The sequence below is a fragment of the Falco punctatus genome (assembly GCF_963210335.1).
Source record: "Falco punctatus genome assembly, chromosome: 3".
Lineage (NCBI taxonomy): Eukaryota > Metazoa > Chordata > Aves > Falconiformes > Falconidae > Falco > Falco punctatus.
Window position 1 is genome coordinate 25561034 of NC_137582.1, and position 14138 is coordinate 25575171.

General features: G+C 36.9%; 1 protein-coding gene across 4 annotated transcripts in view; it reads left to right on the plus strand.

The window, feature by feature from the left end:
* ANGPT1 (angiopoietin 1) overlaps nt 1-14138 on the plus strand; it is a 200183-nt gene that overhangs the window by 20368 nt on the left and 165677 nt on the right. The window lies entirely within an intron of this gene.

Here is a 14138-nt window from a genome sequence, read left to right on the forward strand (position 1 = left end):
GTGTAAAATTACATACCTTGCAGGATCTTGTCCATGCCTTGGTAATAAAATGCCTTGGGATAGCTGACCAGTAAAAATAAATAAACAAACAGTCTTGGTATATAGTTATTTGTAATATTCCCATTCTCATATTGCATTTTGACCTGGAAAAACTTAGAAAATTGAGCAATTGAGTGATGCAACTAGTCATGTAAGATGGCACAAGAAAACTGCTATATGTACCCATTTGAGAGATACACGATTTAACTCTAGCACAAGTTCATAGGAAGAATGAGCGTCAATAAGAACCTAGCGAAGACCCTACTAGGTGGATTAAACCTTTGTATTAGCAAAGTTACTGTAACCTGTCTTATTTACAAGTTTTGTTTCACCCAGACAGTATACAAGATAGCAATATGTTAAAAAGCACATACAGCTGTCCCCATTCCCCTAACCCTACTAAAATCTTCGGAGGTTTCCTGATGCCTTGGTAAATTAGTTGTGCTCTTTGCATATCTGGCACTAGCAAGAGAGAAAAGACTCTGTCCAGTAAACATGTGACTATAAAACAAAGTATAACAAAGCATTTCTTTTTTAGACTACTTCCCTCATTTTTTAATACCTTGGTCTGCATCGGGGAATATAAAGCTGGAGATAAGGGGATGTCTTGTAGATGAAAGCATTTCTTAGGAAATTATTTTACTGTACCTTGGGAGGCTGAGGCAAGCACTAAAAAGAGGAAAGTTGTTATCTGTGTTTATGTACACATGATTTTACTTGAGCAAATTGGCTGCTGAATCATGCTTGTAAGACTTTACTTATTCTGTGTTTGTCCACTAGAGACTGAACTAAGATCACTATTTCACTGTGAACTGAACATGAAGAAATATGAGTCTCTGGAGTGTGAATGTTTGAGCTAGGCTTAGTCCTCTCACACTTTGGAGGGAAGTGATTAAACAGGTAGGCAGCCCAGTGAAAGGGGTTTATATTTGAGGACTTTTCTTCTGCAGTGATTGTAAAATGGGCTATGGGCAGCACTATCCCCCTCCTCCTTTCCTTCCCAGCCCCCAAGCCACCGCTCCCAGGGGTTTACATAAAACTGGGATTGTGCACGTATCCCCATGTGTCAGTTTTCCTTGGAATGAAAGGACCCGTTTCTCTGTGTGATGGAGTATGGCTCAGTCTGAACAAATGAGGTTGATGCAGCTCCTTTATAGCATCTCTGAATACCAAATTTGCTTTGTTGATGCTGCCGTTACAAAGCATCTCAGACATAACTAATTTCCTTTCAAAACAAGCATAATGCTGAAATGTAATGAATATATTATGCATATATCTTGCATCTCATTTTTATTCTCTGCATTTATTTTTTCCCATAGATTTTTGGTATCAGATATAACTGCTGCTACACTAAACAGCATTTACAATGCACCTGTTAAGAACAAAATACAGAATAAATAACAGTTATAGGTCCATGAATGGAAGCAAATAGTTATAATAAGAAATAGTGTTTAAGAATTTGAGATATATTCTGACTTACATAAAGGAAATATGTTTATTACTTCAGGTAATATATGTATCTTTCATTAAAATTATACATACGCAATGTTTGGCAGGGTGCGTTGTTTTCTCACCACAAAGGCTATTAGCCTGAAATATTGAAAGAGTATTTACTAAGAAAGTTGGCAAGAATCATGGTTTGCTTAACTCTGTAGTATTTTAATTTAAAAATGATTTTCTTTCACACCTAAACTAGCAGATTTCTAGAAGCAAAGCAAGCATTCTTTTTTTTTTTAAAAAAAAAAAGGTAAATTTTATGCTTAAAACCAGAAGTGCTTCTTTGACTACCTACGAGCTTGATTATAGATAAGAATGGGCTGGCTTGAGGAGCCAATAACAGGCAATTAAGTCCCAGTCTTGTTCATTAACATTTGCATATCTATAGTGAGCATAACTCGGATTGGTTGGCAAACCAGGGACATGGCAAAACGCTCCCTGCAGATGACTTGGTAAACATTTTTAGAGCTTTTCCTAGAACTGTTTATTTTAATACCGGATAACTTTCCCCATTGTTTAAGCTTGGGTTTCATTTCTGCAATATGTTTATACTAATAGTTCAAAACAAACAGTTCATCACATTTTCTTTTTTTGCAGTAACTGACTGGCACACATGATACTGTTTGGTATTTAATTGACATGTCTAAGTATTGCCAAAGAGGAGTTACATGAAATGTTATCATCGTGTCTTGCTTGGGAACTTTATGTTAGTCAGATTGCTGAACTTAGAGTATCGATGGACTCAGTACACGTTCAGGATAGCTATACAGATGAGTGTTTTATATACTTATCCCTTATTCCAAATAGTAATAATAATTTTTATTACAGTAATAAGTGAACTTTACATGATCCATTCTTTTTTTTTTTTTTTTTTTCTGATCATTACCTAAGAAGAATACTACAGAAGTTTAAAATAAATGCTTATTAATAGTGTACTGTAAGAAGCTAACACAGATGTACAGGTTTGAGTTGAAAGTGAACCACAATCATTTTGGTCAGCCAAACTTAGACTTCATTTTCCTTTTCTCTGCAAATATTGATGGCACCACTACAGTTAAACCCAATGAAGAAGCTTCAAGTCACTTACCTTTCCCTTCAAACTGCCTGTGCTGTCACCAGCTATAAGAGAAGAAATATAAAATGATAAGCTAGATTCAGTCATTAAAGAAAGAAATTATGAACAATTTTTCCGGGGTATCTGTCACCATTTGATAGTCTAGTTTAAAGTTTATTCTTATTATGGTTTTGATAAATTGTCTATAGCATTCTCTGTGCTCTGTTGATTTATTTTACAGAATTAACATTGCAAGTGCTCACAAGGGTTTTAAATATGAAAGGAATCTAGGTTTTGATGGGGACCAGTCATTGTATAGAAGAAACTGGCTTTTGGAAAGACTGGAGTCTGTCACTGTGTGTTGTGGCTCCAGTGAAAGTCTGCCCCTCTCTGTTGTCTTTACCAGCAGGCCCTAGCACTGCCATGAAATGGTAGTAAAATGCTTATGTGTGTGTAGAGGCTGGATTTTGGCTTGCATTTTATATGGTTTGCTGAAGATGGGAAAATTCTTCACATGTCATGTGCCATGAAGCTGTGTGAAAGTGTGACAGAGCCTGCCCTGAAAAGGACAGATCTAAAGAGCTGTGATAATATCCTATGAGGCAAATTTATATTCATATAAAAGTGGAGGTGGTCATAACTTGTAAATTTTGTCACACTAATAAACCAATTTTCGCTAATTGTCCTATTACAAGAAATAGTAAAAATTCTATTTTATTTATGGTTGTGTCTCACTGGGCATTTTGTAATATAACATGTGACCTTAAAGTCTACATAATATTTGGATGTTAAGTGCAACCATGAGATCCATGATGAACTCCTGTTAATTTTCACAAATAAAAGCGGGTCATTAGATTTGCAATCTGCCATTCTGTTTGTCATTTAATATGAACATTGTTAAGAGGTCTGTATAAGTAATGGCTTTCCAGGAAATCTTTCCTTTTTCAAGATGGACCAGGGCTAAAAGGAAACAGTGAGGATGCTTCATCCAAAATGGGTCACTAGTCTCCTATTTTGGCATCCAGCTTGAATTTGGATTTCTTGCGTAGACCCAGAGGCTGTTTGCTATTGTAAGTGCTCCTTTTTGCTTTGGAGTCAATGAATTCTCATAACCAAAGCAAAATCTCATCATAGTAACATCACAAGTGCAGTTCCCATAAGCCAGCTGCACAACAAATGCTGGGATTCAAATTAGTGAAATTACTTATCTAGTATGTACTGTTCAATGGGTAAATATATATAAAAGCCAAATTTAAGGAGCAAAAAAAAGTTCATGGAAACAAACTGCTTCTAAGAAAATTCATGTTTGAGTGTAAAACAAAATTTGCTTATTTACCTTCAAAAGGTCTTTTGGCCAAGAATATGCCTGCATTTTAAATTTTTATTAATCAAATTGCTGAAGTCCATGGGATATTCTGAGGTACCCACAAGAAAAAGGGTTTCCACACTTTAAATGTGGAAATGCTCGAAAGCTTTATATTATTGGGGGATAACTCATTTGGCAATGTGCTTTTTTTTTTTTTTTTCTTTTTAAAGTAGAAGAATCAGAGAAGTAGACTGAAGGGCAGTCTCACATGTTGCCACATTTGGTAGCAAATTAGTTAAAAAAGATATTTCCCATGCTTGGACAGAAGGCTTTATCATAATGTGCAGTAGAACCTGAATGTGTTTATTTTCAGTGATGACAGCTGTAATTAGGAACTTTCTGGTAACAATAAAATATTACATTTATTAGTCATCTGAACTGTCCAACCAACATGCCCAGTGGGAGATCTCATTTGGAACACTGAGAGTTTTTCTAAATGAAACTAATATAAAGTAAATGGTGTGTCATTTTGAGGGTGCTGAGAACTCATCGTTCCCATTCCCTTCTGTGGTTTGGACGCAATCTCTACTTCACAGTGCTGGGTGCCTTGGAAAAAAAAAAAAAAAGAAAAAAAAAAAAGAAACCTCATGTGGGAAAAGTATAAAGCTGGGTATTTTAGGCCTGCATCATCCCACCCAAACTTCTGGCCAAAACCCAGTGATATCCAAGATAGGTTTTTCTTTGCTGTGGGGAATCTCTCAGTGCTGTGTCCAGAGACAGTAGCAAGCCCAGAGGAAGAGCCAGCCATCTGAACCATCCTATGGAAGTCCCTGCTTCTCTTCATTGACTCCAGGGAAACCCTGAACATCTCACTTCCTGATTTAAACGCCTCTGTTAAGTGGGATGGATTTAAGCTTTATTTCTGTTCATGGCTGTAGCACAGACTTCCCTTGTGACTGCAAGGAAATCATGAACTTTTAAGTATTCCTGTTTCCTTTTTCTAACACCAATATAGTACTACTACTCAGTTTCACAAGGCTGTTGGGAGTCTTAATATGTTATTTTTTGTATTGCTTTTGGAGTCTTTCTAGTGGAAAGTATTTTGTGGTATTAACAGTTTCTGTATGATAATAATATTTCCAATATTTACAGAAAACATGTTGAGATTAAAAATTTTTTGGAAGGAAATTAGTTTTAAAATTAGTAAATAAAATAATTAATAAAAAATAAGCAGATAAATGCAATTAACATTAGTCTATAATGCTAAGTATATTTTGCAGGCTGCAGTTGTCTAAGTGGGTTATATATGTCCTGCTACCTGTGAGAATTGTCATTCTTGCAGTGTTCTTAAAATCCATTGAGCAGCTGCTGCTTCAACTTTTATTCATCTGAAATTAATAGAACTGTAGCTTAGTCTTGTATGGATTCTCAGGAAAACCAGTGAGGAATGGCTAGCTTTTCAGAGCTATTATTACCAGCAATGTTGTCATTAAACCTGGGCTCACTTGTGTGATTTATTGCAAGTGTATCCTGAAAGGTGAAGATACTTAGCAACCTACTTGCATCCATCTCAATTTACAGTTCAGCTTAGCTCAGTCCTCTTCTCTGTATTTGCAATAAGGTGCAAACAAGGAAAAGCTAGCAAATGAAGAACCTTCTAGAACGAGCATCATGGTTTTAGCTGTGCTGTGAACCTCATCTTCAGCACCACTAGTTCAAGTGTCTTGAATAAACAGCCCTGGTATAAAAGTCATCCCAGTAGCGTAAGGATTTCCTCTCTTGGTAAAGAGTTGAAGCTTGATCAGGAAAAGGAAATTGAAATAGTTTCATGTTTCATGGGATGGGTTCTTTTTCTTATGAAACAAGCTGTACTTTAACACAAGGTTATTCTTGTGTAACCACACGTGCATATTTTAAACAGTGTTATGAAAAACCAGGGTGATGAATATTCACTTGGAAAGCTAACTTAGAAATGCCATAAATTGTTGCACATTTGCACTACATTCTCATTAATGTTCCTGCACAAAGATCAAGCTTTGCTTTTCATTACCTTAGTTAGGAATCACATTAATGTAAAACAGTGTAATTCACTCCTAAACTGGAGTAAGAAGTCTACCCAGGGGCTTGCACCAGTTTACTTATCCCTGTTTAAAACTGATGCAAGTTGAACTAGTGCAACTTCCTATCTAAACAAGACCTAACAGTAGGGCTAGCTCAGTACTGAACAAACATGGGTACAGACAGTCAAAGCAAGACAGGTATAGGATCAGCTGGAAAGATGCTGAAGTTGCACTATTCTACATTTCGAAAAATATTTTGCTTTCAGAATTAAAACAAACCAAACAAACAAGAAAAAAAAAAGGGGGGGGGGGGGGGGGGATTAAAGTAATTTTAGAATCCCTTGGAGGAAGTAATATAAAAAATCGGTATTCTAAGGCCATGGAGCAACATGATTGAAAGAAATTTCTTATACTCCCTTGACTAGCTTCTAGCAGCAGAAATGAAGAAAAAAAAAAAAAAAGAAAAAAAAATCCAGTAGGAAAAGGATAATAGTTAGAGAACTATGCTAGTTTTATGGTGAAATAGTTATGTCTTTAGCAAAGGTACTTTAAAGGTCTGCTATATGGTAGTCCATGGTCAGTCATATGCTGTGTTAATATTCCTGTCTTAAGAGAGATATGTAGGCTGCAAGTGCAGATACAGTCTTGTAGTTGAAAAATCTGTGTTGAAGATCCATGAGTAAAAAGTGGCTGATCAAAAATTCTGTAAGAAGTCTGCAAAATTCCTTTCCCTTGGACACCTTACCCTGCTGCTTGAGTGTGGGCACACATATATGCATGCACACACACACATATGCATTTAGAGTTTTGGAGTCTTTGGTGTTGAGGTACATTGAAGTCTGTTTCGAAGTGTTGTGTTTTAAATCTGTGCTTATGTTTTATACCTACTTACCTTCTGTCAATCTGTTGTTCTTCTGGAATTGACCTGTTGGCTCAAAAACCCTACAAGTGTTCTTAGCAAAATGAAACCTTGTCTATTGTACATGCATTATTCTATGTGAATGAGTCCCCATACTGTGTTGCAAATAAATTATGGGTGCTTTTGCTTTTGTACTTTCCAGACTGTGTATGAAAGCAAGAATTTTCATATATTCTGGAAAACCTATTGGACTGTGTACTCCCCAAACCAGACATGTGACTGTCCTTACATGTGCCTGTGTTGCAGGACAAACCTGATTGTGCTTGTGCATGCATGGCATCTGCTTCTTTAATAGGACTTGACATAACTATATAGTTATAATTTTTCATCATGTCTTCTGGAAATTTTTTATTTGTTGGAGTAAATTCTTGCCATTTGTCATGTTTTTCTAGTTGTCTTGTTGCAAATAATGTACCAGGCGTTCCTTCTGCAATAGGAATGTATGGGAACAACCAAAATGCACTTGTTCCAGTCAGAAGAATTCCCTTCTGACACTGTTCTGCCTGAGGAATTGGGTCCTGGCATTCTTTCTCCTCCCTCTGTACCAAGGAGGCAAATAGGCTAGAGAGATTACCCTAGAGATAGGGTAAGGTCTAAGCACCTCTGCCAGGAAATTAAGAAAAGACTAGAGAACTGTGGGAGAAAACTGTGAGTATGAGCAGATGACCTTAGAAGGTAATTTGTCTCTTTTTGGCACCATGGCTTCTTTCGCACTAGGGCACAGATGACTAGATCGGTACTAATCAATTCTGAATCTAAAACCTAATTCTGCTGCAGGCTGATATGCCATTTATAGACCGATCCTGCCTTCTTTCACATCTAAACCTCTTTTAAAGGCTTTCTGTGTGCAAGAGGATTTTCTTGAAAGATGTTATCTATGTTAAGAAACTTCTGTTTTAGCGATAACATTGTTTAGCAGGCCAAGCTTTTCGTTTTCTCATCCATGATCCACAACAGCCTAAGCCCACAGAGGGAAGTTGCAAGGTTTCAAAGAGAAAAGCATTTGTCATTTGAGTGCTCCTGTCCACTGTTTTAAATGCTGCAACAAACTCTCCGTCATTATCAAAGGCTCTACAGCCTTCAAAGTAGAGTTCTCACTTCCTGACTGTAGGTGGAAAAAATCTGATTCTTGATGTGTAAATTTACTATTTTGAGAGGTATTTTAATATTTGACCTTTAATACACTCCAAATCCACAAAACATGTTTTAAATACCCACAAAAATCAAAAGAGCAGTGCTTCCACAGTCTCTAGAGGTTCTTTTACATTTATCTTCAGTGTTGTGGTAGACTTGCCTGCCCTTTGGATCATATTACTTATGAGCGTTTTAAAGTTGTCAGCCCATGCTTATAAAATTTTATTTTTCTTCCTAATACTCTTGTATGCAAATATTGTCTTGCATAGTGGAGATTTAGGAAAAATAATGTAGTTGTTAAATGATGATTTTTGTAATTTGTTTTTTCTGAGCATTGTATTGAATGAATTTTCATTTGGATTAAACCACCTATGGCTGTATTCAAATGTGCTGATTTTCACTGTTGTACGTTCAGCTTTGAATAGCTTTAGTAATAATTATCTTCTGGAAGTTTTAGTTCTCATGCAGAAGTCTTGCAGGAAAGACAATTTTATTAAATAGATCTCTTTTTTTAAAACTCTCCCATCAGCTCAGTGAGTAACAGTGAGAGTGAATAACAGCGTCATTTACTTGCCTTTCTCTTCTCTTCTGAATCATGTATTGGTCTCTCAAGAAGGCAAGGATCTTCAGATAATTATCTCACCATCACTATGAGAGCACTAGTTCTCCTAAAAACCTAATATTTTCTATGAAAAACCTGTATAGAAATAACTCAGATTGTATGAAATCTCACAGAATAATTTTATATACAACCTGATTCTCTGAAGTCCTCTCCAACACCAAAGGGCTCAAGGAAGACTGCTACAGCCTTTGAAAATTGGGTATTCATATGCAGATGAAAGTAGCTGAAATAAGGATTTAGGATCACTGCCATTAACACTTAAGTATTAAGTATATTTACTTGTGTCATAGTTAAATATTTACTCTGTGCAGTCTTAACTCATCAGGAAATTCCTGCGGCCTTCTAGGCCACATCAGCAAGTCAACACAATAACGGGCAATCCCCAAACCATGGTGCCTTTGGTGTTGTGCCTGGAATTTTGAGGATCTGCTTAGAGTGAAAATTGCTCAAAGAGATGACCTAATCTGTTCCTGAATGATCTATTCCCCTTTGTTCCTTGGCTAAAACTTCATACTTCACCCTGTGTGTGACTTACCATAGTAGAGATAAATGGTCAAGGGCCACCTATCTTTCCTGCGTCACTTCTATCCTGTTAATGGGAAAGGCCATCAGTGCTCTTCTAGAAAGTTTCTCTGTGTTGCTATTTTTGTGTGGAGGAGATATGTACAGCAAAATTCTTTATCACTTTAGACTGTTAACTACAGAGGTGATGATTAAGGTTGTTTCTCTTGACATTTTTCTTGAATGATCCAATTTGATCTCTTGGCTTTTCCAAGAATTCTGGCTGATGTGATAAATATCCTCCTGTATATTCCTCTGACATCGTTTACCTCCATGACATCGCACAGCTCAACTGTTATGACCTCTGCCTTCATAGCAGTTGTTAAATAATTATTTGTACCTGATACAATGCCAGAGTTTGCTACGGTGAAGCATAAGCAAGACAGCTGTATTTGCAGAGGCACACAAGGCAAGAGGAGTTTGCCAAATACTAAAGAGTTATCATTAAAAGTGAAGGATAATTACAGGAGAATGAATTAAATAATCACTGGTAAAAGATCAGCCTTTATATTTGGAACTGCTTGATGAGCCGTTTTGCCAGTCACTGTACAAATACATAATACATGGCTCTCTCTGCAACTGAGAAGTATCCTGTTAAATGAGTGCTTTCAAATCCTCATTAGCTGAGTTTGGCTGAGAAAGCTAGCTTTGTTTCATATTTCATTGACTTCCCTGAAACCAGGGTATTGGTTGAGTTTCTACATCTTGCATCACCGGCAAAATGCTTGCACCTCATTGCATGCTTACATACACTGCTCTAAAAATACAGTGTAATGCTTGGGTAAACTATGTGAAATATCTGTGATGCATTTGCAGATTGATTAAACTATAAAATGCAGTAAGAATATATGTAGCTTTTTCATGTTCCTTTTTATGATTTTGAATTCCATAAAATCGGACGGGTAACTCCTAAGGAAACTGAAGATGAGCTTCTAACTGTAGACTATTGCCTCTTGGAAAGATTCATCTCAGAGAAAGTATAAGGGACCTGGAGAAAGATTGGAAAGGCTAAATATAAGGCGGGAGATGGAGGTGGTGCTTCAAAGCAAGGAGTCTACGTATTTGAGGTTGATAGAGGATTTTCATTAAAAGTCTGACAGGAGGGGTAAAGGTTGCTGTTGTAATCTATAAATTTGTGTGCTGCCCAAGGTATCAACATGTCACTAAAGCACACACAATAAGATAACTTGTCCTGCAGTGACAGAAAAGTCTGAAAAATTACTCTGGTGTACAGCACTATGTTCACTAAAATGCCCTGAAACAATGTAGCTGTAAACTATTTGCTGGCTATGTGGCCTGAAAAAGATCATAATATTATATATCTCAGTAGCATTACAGTCTACTGGAGAAAAACTCATTATAGTTGAGGAATATTTTACTTAAAATAAGACAGTTCTCATTTTTTTTTTTTAATAAAAGAAGATAAACTTTATTTTACTAAATTTAAGAATATAGGAGTGAGGCAAAGAAGATGCTCAGCAGCATGTTTTAATAAGGAAACCATTAATTCTACAGATTTTGCTGGTTATTAAAATATCTGAAATGCAGACAACTCTCAGCTGAAATGCTGAGTAGAACCAAATGACTTGTGTGGCGGTGCAAGTGGTAACCAAAATGTTGCTCTCTTACCAGGAATGTTCTTGCAACCATCAATGATAACCTCAAAATAATGTCTGTGTTTGCTGCATATACATGACCATTAAGTGAAGAAACAGTCTACTAGTATCAAGCAAGCACCATGGAGAGTCTGTGATGAGCTTGAGGTCAGAAATACTAGAAAAGCATTTGCCCAAACTTGCCAGCTTTAGATTTTGCAAGATCTAAGGACTTGACCCTGAAAGTGTTAAGGGTTTTGTTTTGAGTTGATGGTACTTAGACTTTCCCGAAAACATCTAGCACATTACAAGCTTTATCCCTATGAAACAATTTATTTTCATTTTACCATTGGAGAGTGTTATCACAAGCATGTAGCTACTTTTCAGTAGACTTAACAGGTGGTAGAATCAAGTGGGAATTGCTCTGTTACTTTAAACAAAACAAACAAACAAAAAATTTCCTTGATCCATGATTTAACACTTCTACACATCTTGGAAAGCTCTAGTAATTTAGCCACTGACCCCCTAGGGTATTTCCTAGAAACAGAATTGAGCAAGGCTGAAAGTGGTTTTGTTGCATGGTTATGGGCATGAAGATATGACATATATCCTTGATTTGTAAAATATGAACCAAATGTGACATCTTTTTTTTGTGTGTGTGTGCATTTTTTAAGGCTACTTCAATGTTTTCATTCATTATTTTTCTGCCATACTCATGCAGAACTCCTGAAATATCAATCAAAACTCTTTGGTCCTTTGTCACTAAAATTTGTCTTGTTTTTTTCCTCTGGGTTATAACTCACCATGATGGAACATTGGAAATGTGTTTTAGGGTAAATTTCCCATATTCATTCTTCTTAAGTTTCAAGATGACACCTCAGTGTTAGTTATATTGTGTGCTTTTGTGTGCTGTCGTGCTTTCACTTCCATAGTAAAATCCCTCTGAAAAGCCATAGACAAGCTGCAGCAAGATTATTTTTAGAATGCTACTAATGCAATAACGCAATACAAGCTTTATATTGTGAGACAGCTTCACATCCTACGTCAGAGTCGCTCAATGTTTTTTCTATCAGAGTGGTATTAATTTTGTGTTTGCTTCTATCAGGCTTGGTCTGGTATTACTATCACATTTTCCAGGTGTTGCTAGCATGAGCTCTTACCAAAAAGTATGACTAGAAAAAACAGTAATTTCCTATGGGAACATGAACCCAAAGGAGGCTTTCAACACATTCCACAAACTCAAACCAGTATCATTAAACAGCCCCAAGAGGATTAAAAACTGGAAAAAAAAAGTCTCTCGACTCTCACCCAGAGTGTGATGCTAATGAGTTCCTGCGGAGCCTGGCCCGATGCTGCTCACAGTGAATCAGCAGTAAAAATCTGTGCTCAGTTCCTGACTGAAGAGGCATTTCCCAACCCCAGGCCCACCCAGCTGAAGCTGACCCCTCGTCCTCTCCTTCCTCCAGCACTTTCAGGAGTGGCAGAAGTTCCTGGTCTACTTTTTGGCACTGGCTTTCTGGATTCACCTACTTCAGAACACCTCTGCCCCAATGTAAGGGGATTTCTTAATGGCAAGAGGCAGACCTCAGCTCTGTCCGGACAAAACTATTTGGCAAAACAGGAAATTCCCAGATGGTCAGGAGGAATTTCAAAAGGCTGGAGGGGTATGTTGCAAAATTCTAGCCTGGCAGCCATGGAGACCAAAGTCTGTTTTTTATAGAAAAGCAGAGGCAGAAAACAGATGGTATGCTTCCTTGCAATATATGCTACAATCACTGCATTGTGTCAGCATAAATTTGTGGGGTACCACATCAAGAACTGAGATGATAGTACAGTCTCTATCCCCAGCCAGTTCTTTCCTCCACATGCCTAGAAAGATACCAGCTAATACCACATGCAGTGGTGGTTTTATAATACAGAAAATACCACTTCTAGAAAGCCCTGGAACAGCAGTATAAGTTAGAAACCATGTCAATGGCATCAGTGGAGTGAAGCCAATGTCAATCTGTTGCAGCTGAAAGACAAGTCAAGCAGAGTCTGTGAAAGCAAACTGCAACCATTTTGTTCATTTAAGGATAGGATTCTGTGTACAGCTTTTAGTATATGCACAGCCTTCTCCCAACACTCCTCAGGCCTGAAAGTGCGATGTACATCTCATGAGAACAATTATATAAAGACGTTTTCAGCATAAACACAACTTTGCCTATAGAGGTTTTTTTCAACAGTCCTCTTTCCAGTTCCTTAAAACACCAAAGAACTGAGATACCTATTGAAACAGAAGCACTTGAACTGATCAGGCAGATTATCTTCATTTAATCATAGTCCTGCCTTCTATCTGGCCTGTATTTTCAGGGGACATTTGAGAGTTTTGTGTTTCTTTTGCTGAAGCAAGTCAGGAAATGTTTTTGTTTCTTTTTCTGAAATGTTTTAAAATAGAAAAATCCCTTTTATTTACATTTTATGCAGATTATTTTGACATTTCCATGAGATATTTGTGTGGCAGAATTGCTATGTACCAGATATAACCAGTGAGACCTTCCAGCCTGAGGGCTTGAAACCTGAGGTAAAAGTAGCCATGTGGCAAAAGCAATGACTTGAAACTAAAACATTGTGTTTTTCAGACAAAAAGTTAGAATTCTTGGTTAAACAATGTAATCTGTGTCTTTTTTATCTTATTTTTAAAAACTAAGTTTTTCATAAACTGAAAGAAATGTCACTGGAAAATATTTTTCTGTTGGTAAAGAGAAAACCAGCAGACTGTTACAAAGTGACCGTCAGGACTGATGAGTGAATGTAGAATCAACTTCCAGTATTATCTTGGGATATGAAGGAGAAGCCCAAGTGCAATATCCATGTACAGGCACAGTGGAGATGTTAGGAAAGGGATGCAATGTATTGGTGTCCTCCTGTTTATCTGAGAACTGTTGCTGCTGCAGTTCCTTTTTTTTTTTTTTTTTTTCCCTGAAAAAGATAGAAAAAATATGCATGTGGAATGTTGTTGATACAGAAAAGATCATGCAAACTGTCCCCACTGAACTAGAGGCATGTGAGTTCAAAGATAACTATTTGTAACTTTTCTTCCACTGTCCTGGTTTTTGTTTAATTAAGAAAAATATTTTTTAGCTGACTAATTTAGTTCATGCTAAAGGGAAAAATATCATCAATCTGCATAACAAAAAGCTCCTATAGCAATTATGGTTGTGAAGTAAAAAAGTAGATCCATGTGAAACATATAATATTCCACTGTTTTGTCTAGTAATATACTAGAAATGCATCTCTGGATGTTAGAATCAGAATGGTTTGGGTTGGAAGGGACCTTAGAGACAGATCATCTAGTTCCAACCCCCATTG